Raw genomic sequence first — 12158 nt, forward strand, 5'->3', positions numbered from 1 at the left:
ATTCAGAGCAGACGCCTAACTAACATAGTCTGAACTGCTCTCTGGAGGAGCCTCTCTCACTCCTTCAACTATGTAAGGCATCTAGGGAGACAAGCCTCCTAATTTAGGCATGTAAGTTAGATGTTTAAACGTAGGCAGTGAATATTCCCCCCGAGAATGTGAACGGGATGTTATAGTAATTTAAAATATTTTTAACCAAAGCTGTGATACCAATGTCTGTTCTTTTATGAGATACTGGTCTTTGTGCCACTGACCCTCTACCAACAATCATGTTTCTCATTTATTAGATAAATGAAAATTAACAAAACACACATCGTCCAAATACAGTCCAAATTTTGAAGTTAAAAAAAGATTCCCAATTTTAGTCTCAAAATATGAACCAGATTAAGTTGTTCACATGGAAACCACTGCATGTTCCTTATGGTAATCAGATTAAGAGGAGCAGAAAGGGAAAAGAGATTCTTCACAATGATCAGTATATCTTATTTAATTTTCTTGCTTTCCTTAAACACTTCTTTTAAAGTTTTCAGTTAGGAACTTTGGCTAAACTTTAATCGGTAATTACATCTTGCCATTTACTACATTGGTCCTACCTACTCAGAACATTTTACACATTCAGTGATGGGAGTTTAAGAAGTTACCAATAAACTACACAAGTTGTTCTTCCGATGCAGATACATGGCCTCTGGTGTGCTTACCTCCTGCCCCACAGAATCTCTACACTTAGGCAGACACCAGAACACCAATTTTCAGTGCATCCTTCTCCAACACAACCACCTTCACTGCCATTGATCACAACACTATTCAAAGGACTATTTGAGACAGTCCTAGAAAGGATTACTGATACCTTAAAGAACTCTCTTTAAATGTAGCTACCTTCTCTTCCGGATGAATGTGTTTACAGGACTGGATTTCACCTTCTAATACGTTCTAACTGCAGAACTGGAACTAACATGCCTAAGAAATCAAAAATGCTGGGCAAACCATTAATATGTATCAGACTGTGCTTTGTTTATTCTGGTGGTTTGGGCATCCAAACACTGTGTGCTAAAAGCTGCCCAACATCTCCCTTATTTGAAACTGCCACTTTCAAGTCAGAGAAACATCTACAGGGGAAGGAGAATAATATATATACTATCAGGACTTAAAATGAATGGCTCTGCCTGAGTTAACAGGCTCAAGTGATGTAACTGTTTGGTTCAAACTATCAAAGCCTAGGATCCCATGTTTTTGTGTCCATCTCCACTTATCCCTCATCACTTCAATAAAACAGCTGCCTGTGGGTCATACATGGTATTGCAACTGTGCACAGAAGGAGGTGCTGCAAGTAGCACTAAACGTGGAGCTGTCGGTCATTTTATGCATGCAGACTGGGCATCTTGTTGCCAGATGACATCTTTAACAGCAAAGTTCTGCTTACCTTGTGCTCAGTGGGGGCACCAGCTGAGCCCATCCTTTCTACCATGCTACTTACTACGAAACTAAACGGAACTCAAGTTACCACTAAGACCTCCACCCTTTTGCAAATGTCGTTGAAATTGGGCAATGAGGTTCAAACTTACTGCAGCGGGACAGGGTGCAACTCCAGAAGTGTTGCACCTTTAGCAAGCCAGCCTAAAATTCACGCCCTACCATGAAAGAGTTATACTGCCAAACGTTTCTTTTTTAATTGTGCATCGCAGGAGATTTCTTGTTAGTTGTCAAGTCTAGCCGACAGATTAAGGGAATTTAGTCACTTGATACTGTCTGGTGGTCTGCTGCAGGAATAGGATGATATGAATAAACTTTCCTTCCCCTGTCCCAGCTTTCACTTAACAGTTGCTGACACGCAGCTCCCTGGGCCTGACTCTGCTTTCTCTGCGGTTTCTGTCCAAGTCTTCCTCTCTCTCTGTTTTGACTACTGTAAGCTACTTTCTTATTCGTTCTCCAGAGTAATGCTCCAACACAGGCAAAATGCTTCTGCATGTTAAGTATACACAGAAAAGAAACACAATATCCTAGCTCCTGTTAATTCTTCTAATTTCTGTCTAAAGACACAAAGCAGAAGAACTGGTTTCTTCAACCTACTGTGGGCTTGCTTCAACCTATCTCAAAGGTCTGTCTTCTTTTCTACCTGTATTTTCCGTTAATCTGGCATTGGCTTGTTCTTCATCATTTTAATCCATCTAGTCATAACTGCCATAACAGCTTTCTCTTTCTACTGCTCTAACGATGCAACAAACACAATAGGTGGGACTCCTGTTGCTTACCTTTGGGCATCTACAGTGCAAATGCTTATATTTATGCTGATAAAACTGGAAAAAATTAAAAATCTTCAGGGCGCAGTTCACCTTGGTCAAAGTGAGAATTGTATTCCTGAAGTACCTCTCTCTCTCTCTACCATGAAAAAAATTAGAGGAAAGCTAACTCAGAGGCAAATATCTACAAGACAGATGTCTACATTTGACCAGATAAATACAAACTCCCATGTCCATTCCTACGTTCACTTTCTGTCTTAACCGAAATCTCACTTGAAAATCAACTACATTCCCTTAAACTGTTCTCTGTTAACATTTCACAGCATTTTGAGATGTACCTTGTGTGAAAGATGTTGACTAAATCCTTCTGTGTTGCCACTCCATCACAATTTCTCAAGGTTCAGATTCCGAGGTTCTTTCCTAGGAGAAAATTTGGTGGATGTGTCATACTGGTAAATACCATACCATAAAAATACCTAAGCAGAAGAACAATTACTATGTGTGTATGAAAACTAACAGAGTGTGTCTACTGATGCCTTTATTGAGTTGTGCATAACTTCCCTTGGAAGGTTAATGCCCATGAATATGCAACATGCACCTTCTTTTCCCTGTTGCTTCCCTATTGTTTTTCACCTTCCGTTATTACAGCATTTTTGAATGTAGCCTGTTAAGACCTTCGGTAAAGAGTTATGTTTGCATGTGAGCATTAAAGATTATTATGAAGGCACAATAATTCCTGTAGTCTAGTTAAATATAATTGAGAGGGGAAGCGAAGACAAAAGCAAAGGGCAGTTCATAATTCATAGGCAACTCGTGTGTTTTCAACCTTCTCCTGCAGAACTTTGTATGTGGGAGGAGGTTACAAATGAAGCTCGCTGCTACTTTTTGCTAAAAGGCTGTGCTAGCCATCTGAGTTAGACACAGTCTATGGAATTTATGTAATGATAACCAAATCAATTCAGAAACCAGTTTTGTTAATCTGACACAGACCCTAAAAGTGGATAGCTTTAAACTTATCTGATAGCGTCTGCAATTACTCTAGCTGAAGAGACACTTTTGAACCAAATCAAATATTCACGGCAAAAGAGTTACATTAATTTATATCAGCTTCTGATTGAACTCACTAGAATAAATCAGAGAGAGAGGGCACACAATCAGCTCTGCTGGCAGATTTGCAGATCGCTGGAAAGGGGCATAAGTCTCTGGGGTCTGGCTGTGAGTAATGCTCTCCTCCACCAACACAGCTGGAGCCCGCCTAACCACAGCCGCTGACACCCACCAACATCATGTCTTATCCATAACTGCTAGCTTTATAGCTTCTATCAGAAAATAAAAAGATGTAAGCCGTGAAAATATATATACTCATAGTAGCAACAAGTTTTGGTGGCCTAAAGCGTCACACCTCCTCCCAGCAATTTCTTACCTTCTTTTTGCCTGAGAATACTGCCTCACAGCAGGTGGCGGAATGAAACACATGCATTAGTCCCAGCTGCTTCAATACAAGGTCCAGCAAATTAGCTTAAACTGATGATAAAGATGACTTTAATGTTGTATTTTGTATTAAAATGGATTAGTGTTTTCCAATCCAGTGACTGCTGTGGAGGCAGGAACCTTCGGTAAGGAGACAGAATGAATGGTCGGGGAAGCAGTATTTTTTTGCATCACACCAGCCAGATCTGCTGGAGTTTGTCTGACTGTGGCATAGGAAAGGCTATGAAACTTCACACTCACGGCTACCATTCTCTTGCCTTGTTAACAAGTTTATGAACTTCTGGTTGTCTCGCTGGACTAGATGACCTCCTGAGGCTCCTTCCAACTTGAATTATCCTACGATCCTTACATGTACGCAGTGTTCAGTGCTAGGAACCTGGAGATGTGGTTCTCTTCCTGCCGACCCAGGCACTTAGCGGATCTCGGCACACTGTGTAGACCAATGCTTACCAAACTTTCCCTCTGAGGGGTCCAACTAGGGTGACACTGGTATTGCTACTGGTACTGTTGAGCAACTACTTTTCAAAGGGAGGTCAGCAGTAGTATTGGGTACCTGTTATGGTTTGAGGATCCCACAACAATTTATTGTCGTTTAGACAATTATTCTATCACCTCATGACCCCTCCCCACCTAAGAAGGAGAATCGGGGAAAAACAAGGAAACCTGAAGGTTGAAATATAAACAGATTTAATAGAATAACACTAGATAATTAACATTAATAATACTAAAGAACCAATATTGATCCCAATACCAATATAAAATATACAAGGATTATACTCAGCCAATTCTATCAGGAAGAAGCTGTGCACTCCTGGCAGTGGACAGCAAATGTTGGACACTGCGAGTGCTTTGGCCATGGCTTCAGGAGCAAGGGAAGGGCTCAGGGTTCCAGCACCGGGGCAAGAAGTTCTCAGGATCGCAGCCATCAAGGAAGAGAGAACTCCTCAGTAAAGTTTCTAATTTATATTGAATGTGATGTTCATGGTATGAAATAACCCTGTTGGCCACCTTGGGTCAAGCGCCCGGCTCTCGCCCCTACTCGTCCCTGCACCTGGAGAGCTTGAAAACACTGAGACCTCAAAACCCGCATACCATAGCTGGCTATAAAGTATTTTCACAAGTTCAGACATTAGAATCATTTAAAAGTGCAGCTTTCCCAAGCATTAGAAGAGACATTACTGAAAAGTAAAATTACTGAAAGAGAAATTAATCCTGTGTCGCTCAAACCAGGACTCTGCCACTAGGAAGCAGCCACACTCAACTCAAGCATTACTGAAAAAAAAAGGATAGGGAAAAAAATACCAAACCAAACAAATGGAGATTATGACTAAATAACAGACCTTCTCCGTGTCACAATTTCCTACCTGGGGGATATGATACCCAGACAAAGCAGTTAATGTGTTGCCTAATGTGATAAGAGGTATATAGTCTTGTAGGAAGGGATATTATGGCAGTGCTGGGAGGAGGCTGCTTATGATCTGCTCTGCCCAAGAAGCATTGAGCTCTGTAGGGTCTGCACAGCATCTATGCTTTTGGGTATGTGAAAAACCAGCAGGAATTGATGTAATGGGCAGGCAAGTTCGAAGAAATCTGGAAAAAGGGGAAGCCAGAGTTGCAGCTGTTATGAATTCATCACGGTTTTGGCCCCAGTTCTAAAATACTCACAAAGGCATAAGAATCTCCACATGATTTTGAGGGAAGCAAGATCTGTAGATATACGAGTGACACAGTCACACATGCTGTATTGTTTAAGAGGCATACTGAGCTTTTAGTTTCAATCCCCGCTTTTTCAGTTGTGTCAGTTAACATTTCTGAGGGCCTTATTGTGAGATACAGCCTCATGCTGCTACCTTACGGTGACTACAATTGACATTTTCCAGAGAAACCCCGTGTCATTATTGGGAGTGAACACAAGATCACTCCATCACATCATCAGTGGGACACTCTCAGAGCCGTCACGAGGCAGCTCCAGCAGTAAGGACTCGCTGCAGTGGTGCAGCTGCACGCAGAAACGCAGCTCAGATCTGATGGGATGTCAATGGGCTGCTCCAGCCTCCGTGTCTCCTCTCCTTCCTCTAGCATGGGTCTCCTAGTTCAGGAACTTGATCCAGCTGAACTCTGGTAATTTTTTTGGAGGGGCATAACTGGCTTTCCACCGGATCAGATACCAGGCTTGCCTTGCCAGATGGCAACATAAGCATTATTGCCATGTAAAGAACAAACAGAAAAGCATAGTCATCATCAGAGAGAGGCAGGACTGCCCCTTTTGGTGTCAATACAGACATAGGCTGCCTTGCATTAACTGTGAAATGACATCTTTGGAAAGGTTTATAACCACATTGCTCCCCTCGCAGGGACCAGGGTGTTATATATTAAGAGTCACCTTTCAGAAATGCTAGGTAACATCCACCCTCAGCAGAGGATACAAACTGGGTGGTGCCATCCTGTGAGGCTGCCCGTGATCACCAGGCATCACTTTGGTCCAAGGAAGAGGCAAAATCCCCAAATCCGTTCCTTTACTGTTACATGAAAGCAACGAAACCCGCTAGCAAAGATGGTGCCGAGTCCCCTTCCGCATGCCTATAGAGGACAAACGCGCATTTTCCCTTTCCCCAGTGAAGTGGAAGCAGTCGAGGTTTGTATTCTAAGCGTGCTCGTCCCCCAAAACCCGACGACAGAGCGAGCGCAGAGCGCACGGCGGTGGCCCAGCAGCCAGCCGGGACGCCGCGGCGTTTTGCTCCCGCACCGACACCCTCCTCCCTCACCACGGACCGCACCATTGCGGCTCCCGCCGCAGCGGGCCGACAAGGAGAGGCCCTCCCCCGCCTGCCTCCCGCCAGGATGCCTCAACACGCACACCTTCCAGGGGCTGCCAAAACGCAGCCTCGGCCGCGGCGGGGCGGGCAGGCATGCCGTCGGTGCAGTGGGCTTTTCCTTTTGTGTGGAGCTCGTCGGGAAAACCCCACCCTTTTCCCCCCCTTTCCCCCCCCCCCCCCCGCCCCATTCCCGTCAGGACGCTGCAGAGAGAGGCCGGAGCCCGCCCGCCCCGCAGCGGGCCCGGCACCGCCCGGGGCCCCGGCGGCCTGGGGGCGGGGTAGCGGGATGCCGCGACGTCCCCTCCCCGCCGCCGCCGCCGCCGCCATGGCAACCGCCCGTCGCCGCCGCGCGCGCGCACCCCCCCCTCCTCCCGATCTGACAGAGCAGAAGGGCTGCGCCCCCCCCCCTCCCGCCCCCTCCCCTCCCCGCGCCGCTCCCGTCCGCGGACACGCACCCCGTCTCTCCCAGGTAACGGCAGGGCACGGCTACGGGGCGGCCCCTCACGGCGCTGCCCGGGGCGGGCGGCTCGGACCTCGGCCCTCCCGCCGCGGCGCCGCTGCCCGTCCCGCCGCGCTGAGGGAGGTGGCGGGGGGGTGGGTTGGAAGGGGGGGAGTAGCGGCGGGAGAGGCTGGCGGAGGGCAGCGCCCCCCTCCGCCGCCGAGGCTGCTGGGAAGTGTAGTCCCGAGGCCCCCGCCGTCGCCGGGCGCTGAGGGGAGAGGCGGCAGGGGGGAAACTACAAACCCCAGCGCGCTCGGCTGGGGTGGGGTGGGAAGGACATGGGTGCTGCGGCTGTGTCCCCGCAGAGGAGACCGTTGTGAGGAGGGGGAGGCTCGTTCTGAGTGAGGGTGTTGAGGCGACTCGTCTCTCTGGTGCCACCTCTGAGGGGATGGTGGGGCCGGAGCGCCGTGGACGGGGGTCACGGGTGCTCCTTCACCGCTGGAGGGAGGGGCTGCGTGGAAGGGGAGCGGGGGGGGGGGGGCGCGGGGGGCGCGGGAGGAGGAGTATGGCGGAGCAGGGGCGGGGTGCGATGCGAGGAGAGGGCAGTGGCAGCCAGGGAGGGGTATGCGGCAGGCTGGGCCCGGAGAGGGGGGGGTAGATGGCTGCAGGAGGGGAGGCCTGGTGCAGGATGAGGGAATGCAGGGGAGAAACCCGGACGGGGGGGATGCAGCTGGGAGGTGGGTCGCGGGGGGTTGATGCATCGGGTGGCTTGGGGATGCAATGGAGGACTCTGCCGGAGGCTGAGGAAAGAATGAATGCGAGGAAAAGGGGCACATGGGAACGCAGGCAGATGGATGGAGGGGGACAGATCTGCTGGAGGAGGAGGGGCTGAGCAGATGGAAGGGGAGGGCTATGGAGGAGGCAGAGTAGCTTGGAGGCTGGGTAAATGGATGCGGAGGAGGCAGCGGTCAAAGAGAGCCAGGAGCCAGTGGCCCCGGAGAGTTTCCCCCAGCCGGTTTACTTTATAGTTTGCAGTTTCATGTGTCCTGCCACGCTTAGGCTCTGTTGAGCTGGTTGCGCTAGGTGATCTTTACATAAACAGACACAGTGTTACTTTTTTAGAAATAATTCTGCTTCATTTCTATTTTGCCCACATTTCTTTCACGATGGCAGCATTGGCATTTGTCTCTTTTCCCTGTTCATTTCCTCTGATGACAGTTCCAGTGTTAACCTTTATCTTATATTCTGCAGTAGGCATAGGCGGGGAGTAAAACTGCAGTACCTGCTCCAGATCATATATAAAATATACATATTTATGGTTAGTATATTAGAGGGAGTTATTTTTTCTTCCTGAAAATCTGTATCTGACAAGCATCATTACAGTAGTATTCCCTTGTATGTGCACATTAAATATCTATTCCTAATACAGTTTTGAATGTCACAGAGATGGGTTTCTTTCCAATGGGTGTTTGATTTTTATTGCAGCTGAAGATGGCTTTTTTTTTTCCTTTTCTTTGTTTTACCCTGCCACATCAGACATATCCTAGGCAGGCTTAGGCTTTGTGCAGCTCCTGGTACTTAACAGACAGCAGAAACGAACATCGCTGCTGCAGCATGCTTCCAGGGTGCTTTGCTCTTGGAAGCTTGGGCTTTTGAGCAGGTAACAGAGAGGAATGGATCCTGCCCTGAGTGGATCAGTGTCTCAAGATAGTTAAAAAAGTAAATGGAAGACAAGGAAACAACAGTAGGCCTTTATCTGGTTTGCTGTGTAAATAATTGTGAAAAAAAAAGCTGCTTCTTCTGTGGACAAGCTGAGAAATCTGAAGACTTGATGTCTGTAGTACTAACAGCAATATGCATATAAATGTATATTTTAAAGCATATATACTATTCTTTAGAACAATTTTAAAAAGCAAACTTCCAATTAAAAAAAATACACATTCACAGTCCTAAAGAGCCAATTCTTTGAAATTCAGAGGGGAATTCAAGAGGTGGAAAAGCATCCAGGCCTGAATTCTGACCTTATGAGTCAGGGTTATAAACACATGTGTGACTCCATTAAACCTGCAATTATTCACAGTGAGTTTATCTGGGTTGCAGATTGGCTGCGTGAGGAATGTAGCAGCAGCAGAACGGACCCTTTGTGGAGCTGGCTCTGGTCTGGCAGGGCTCGCGAGCTGCGGCGCTGTGGGGACGGGGACATGCTGTATGCGGGGCCAGGCGCAAGAGTTTAACTGCCTGTCCTGGCACAGAGCCTGACCTAATAAATGCTTTGCACCCGTGCTGGCTCTGCACAGACCCACCTTGGGAGACTTTGGTGGCACGTTTGTTCCACCAGAAGTGCTTACACACGTGATGTGCAGGGAAGCAAGTGGCTCCAAAAAGGGCGAGAGGGGATTATTGATATGGGATGAGTTCCGCTTTGTGGAGTCCTTCAGGTATCTGAGCCCTGCATCCTTTCAGAGGAGGGACTGGTCACCTCAAGGCTGGTGCCACCTGAACACTGGCTTGGGTTTGGTGCGGTGCTAATGCCAGAAGCCCTGGAAACTGTGCTGGAGAGGAGAGAGAGGTGTGTGGAGCCAGCCTGGGCCCAGCCGGGCTAAGATGTAGAAGAAGCAAGCAAGCCTCTTGCTGCCCAAGCTGTGTGTGTATGGAGCTACACTCCCTCAAGTGTCCCATGGTGTTTGTTAGCTGTTTTCCTTTCTGTCACCCAGCCTAGCTGATGAACACCTCGTTACCCTGAATAATGGTGATGTGACCGTATGGATATGCCTGAAGCTGGTACCCCAGGTGCTCTGGAGAAGGGTACATTGTGCAGTCAGTTTTAGGAATGGCAGAGCCATCTCCGATTCTCCTGTCTTGTTCTGCAGAAAATTGTAGTTCAAAGGCTTTGCAAATGGATGTTTCATTCTCCAGGATGCTACTGTTCGGTGCAATCGTATAGTATCTCTAATTAAAACACTGACCAACTGTTTAGTGGTTTCTTATGTATTTGTGTTTACTGTTAACTTGTGGTGAATGTCTGCTTCATTTGAAGAATTATTTTTTTTCACTTGCATGTAAAGTAACGTTCAACTCTCTGTTCCAAGTTAGCTCTCAGAAGATCCCACACAGAAATAGTTTGAGGGCTGTGTGCATGCTTCTTCTCCTTCACACTTCCATACGCGTTTCCCCATTAACTCCACGTCTGCTCTTTCAAAACAGAGTTTCAGAGCAAAGAAGCCAAAAACCCAGTTAACAGAAAGCAGTTAACTTAATTGAAAAATCCCTTGGTGCTGGGTTTCCTGGATCACGATGTGGGTGTGTGCGCTTTCTCTGGTGTGTGTGCTGCTTTGAAGTGACATGTCGAGGGGAGTGAACACTCCAGTGACATTACCTGCTGCAGCCCCCGGTGCTGCTGCAGTGGTTGTAGCGGTTCTTGTCGCTGCTGATGCGCACAGCAAAAGGGAAAAAAAAAAAAAAGAAAAAGAGCACTGGCGTAGCACACGTCTCGTCTTTGATTCAAGGAGCCATTTCAATGTAATTTAAATCCAAATCTGCTGGAACTGTGCCGCATTCTTATTTTTATATATGTATATTTTAACAGGAGTTGTGATCCTGTGAGGTAATGATCATTGGCTTCCACTCCAGTCCATGGGACCACAGCTGCAAGTTTAAACAAAGCCAAGTTAACAGGGAAAGAGAGATTTGGCTGTGGAACTTGGCAAGCCTTTTGTTTGTTTGTATTTTATCTGACAATGATCAGTTAAAATGTTGTTTTTGTCATGTGAACGTAATGCCTGGTAATTGTCTGCAGCATCAGTGATTGCTTCTGAACAGGGACAGTTAATTATTAGAAATGAAGACCAGTTGTTCAGCACCCAACTCCAAAATAAAAGAGATAATCTTTCTAATAAAGCAGGCAAGACTTACTTAGATTTTTTTGAATAATTGCATTTTTGAATAGCTTATTCTTAAAAATCAAATAAAATACATCAAGCACGTGAAGAAGAAATACAGTCTGTATTTCAGTCAGAAGTAGACTTCTGTAGGCTTCTAGCAGGAATCACATATCATGCAGGGAAAAATGCTTTTTTCTTCTTCTGATAAAGTTCCAGTTACTGTTGCAGTTTATGCTTTTCCAGGTAAGGTATTGTCATAGTGCTAGATGCCTCTATTTTAACAAGTTTTAACTTTGAAGGGAAAATGGAAATTAGGATCGTTGTACTATTTTAAGTGAAAACATAAATCGAGAAAAAAATAAAACTATTTTAACAAGTTTTAACTTTGAAGGGAAAATGGAAAATAGGATCGCTTTACTATTTTAAGTGAAAACATAAATCGAGAGAGAAGAAGCTGTCTGAAACTGGTCAAAGCCGGCTTACAAAAACAATATGGTCTTAAACTAAGAAGAGCGGGTTTAGATGAATTGTAAGGAAAAGCATCCAAGCAGTAAGAAGAATTGTAGAAAGAAACAACTTCAGTTCATTGCTTAGACTCTGGCCATAGAAATGGGTGCACATGAAAATGGATGAATCAAAAAATCAAAGCCTCTTAACACTGGAGTTCTCTGCATTGCTTTGCTCTGAGTGGCAATCGACCTGTTCTGGGGTTGTGCAGCAGCAGAGGGCCGTCCTGGCTCTCTTTTGTAGAAGAGGAAAATGTATAGTCGTACCTTGGCACTGTGTTTCAGAAGATGGTGCCTAACAGCCTGGCTCTCCACCTTGTGACGTTAGTTGGGTCTCTTGCATTGCATTTTGGGCAGCCCGACGTTGTGCTGCATGTCTTATTTACAGAAAATGAGAACCAGAGTTAGCAACCAGGCTTCATCTGTGTATGTCCAGGCCTTTCCAGATGTTGAGCTGCCCAGTCAGCAATACTGCACAGCTGCTATGACGTGAGACCATATGTCCAGCGATCTCAGGGAGCTGTGGAAAATTTTTGGTCTGCCTGGGTAAAATTCCGGTCAGAGAAAGACACACGTCCAGAAAAAAACAGGTATATTATAGCCCTATCAGTGAGGAATTAACAACTGATTTGGAGAAAAGTCTGATTAGTAGGCAGTAAATGAGGCTTGATGTGACTATTGAGATGATGAGAGTAAAGCAAAAAAGAATAATTGCTCATTTAATAAGTGTCATCCATCCTGTGCAAGAGTTCTGTGCCCATGGAGAAAATGGGACACCCCATGTGTGA

The 12158-nt window shown here is 46.3% G+C and overlaps 1 protein-coding gene and 1 long non-coding RNA gene across 6 annotated transcripts in view; one reads left to right on the plus strand and one right to left on the minus strand.

The window, feature by feature from the left end:
- Positions 1–7152, minus strand: part of LOC141735485 (uncharacterized) — a 53101-nt gene extending 45949 nt beyond the window's left edge. The window contains exons 1-2 of the long non-coding RNA XR_012584746.1: positions 7000–7152; positions 2576–2657 (exon numbers count right to left, since the gene is read on the minus strand). This is a non-coding gene — a long non-coding RNA (uncharacterized LOC141735485). The remainder of the gene's footprint in view (positions 1–2575; positions 2658–6999) is intronic.
- Positions 6780–12158, plus strand: part of KATNAL1 (katanin catalytic subunit A1 like 1) — a 44973-nt gene continuing 39594 nt past the window's right edge. Inside the window, exons 1-2 of one of the 5 annotated variants that reach the window (XM_074568297.1) lie at positions 7330–7434; positions 8235–8301. The gene's annotated coding sequence lies outside the window, so the exon portion shown is untranslated. Of the gene's footprint in view, positions 7014–7303; positions 7435–8234; positions 8302–12158 lie in introns of those variants that run through there. The other 4 variants (XM_074568308.1, XM_074568332.1, XM_074568289.1 and 1 more) reach the window with 4 other exon arrangements.

The sequence above is a fragment of the Larus michahellis genome, chromosome 1, assembly GCF_964199755.1.
Source record: "Larus michahellis chromosome 1, bLarMic1.1, whole genome shotgun sequence".
Lineage (NCBI taxonomy): Eukaryota > Metazoa > Chordata > Aves > Charadriiformes > Laridae > Larus > Larus michahellis.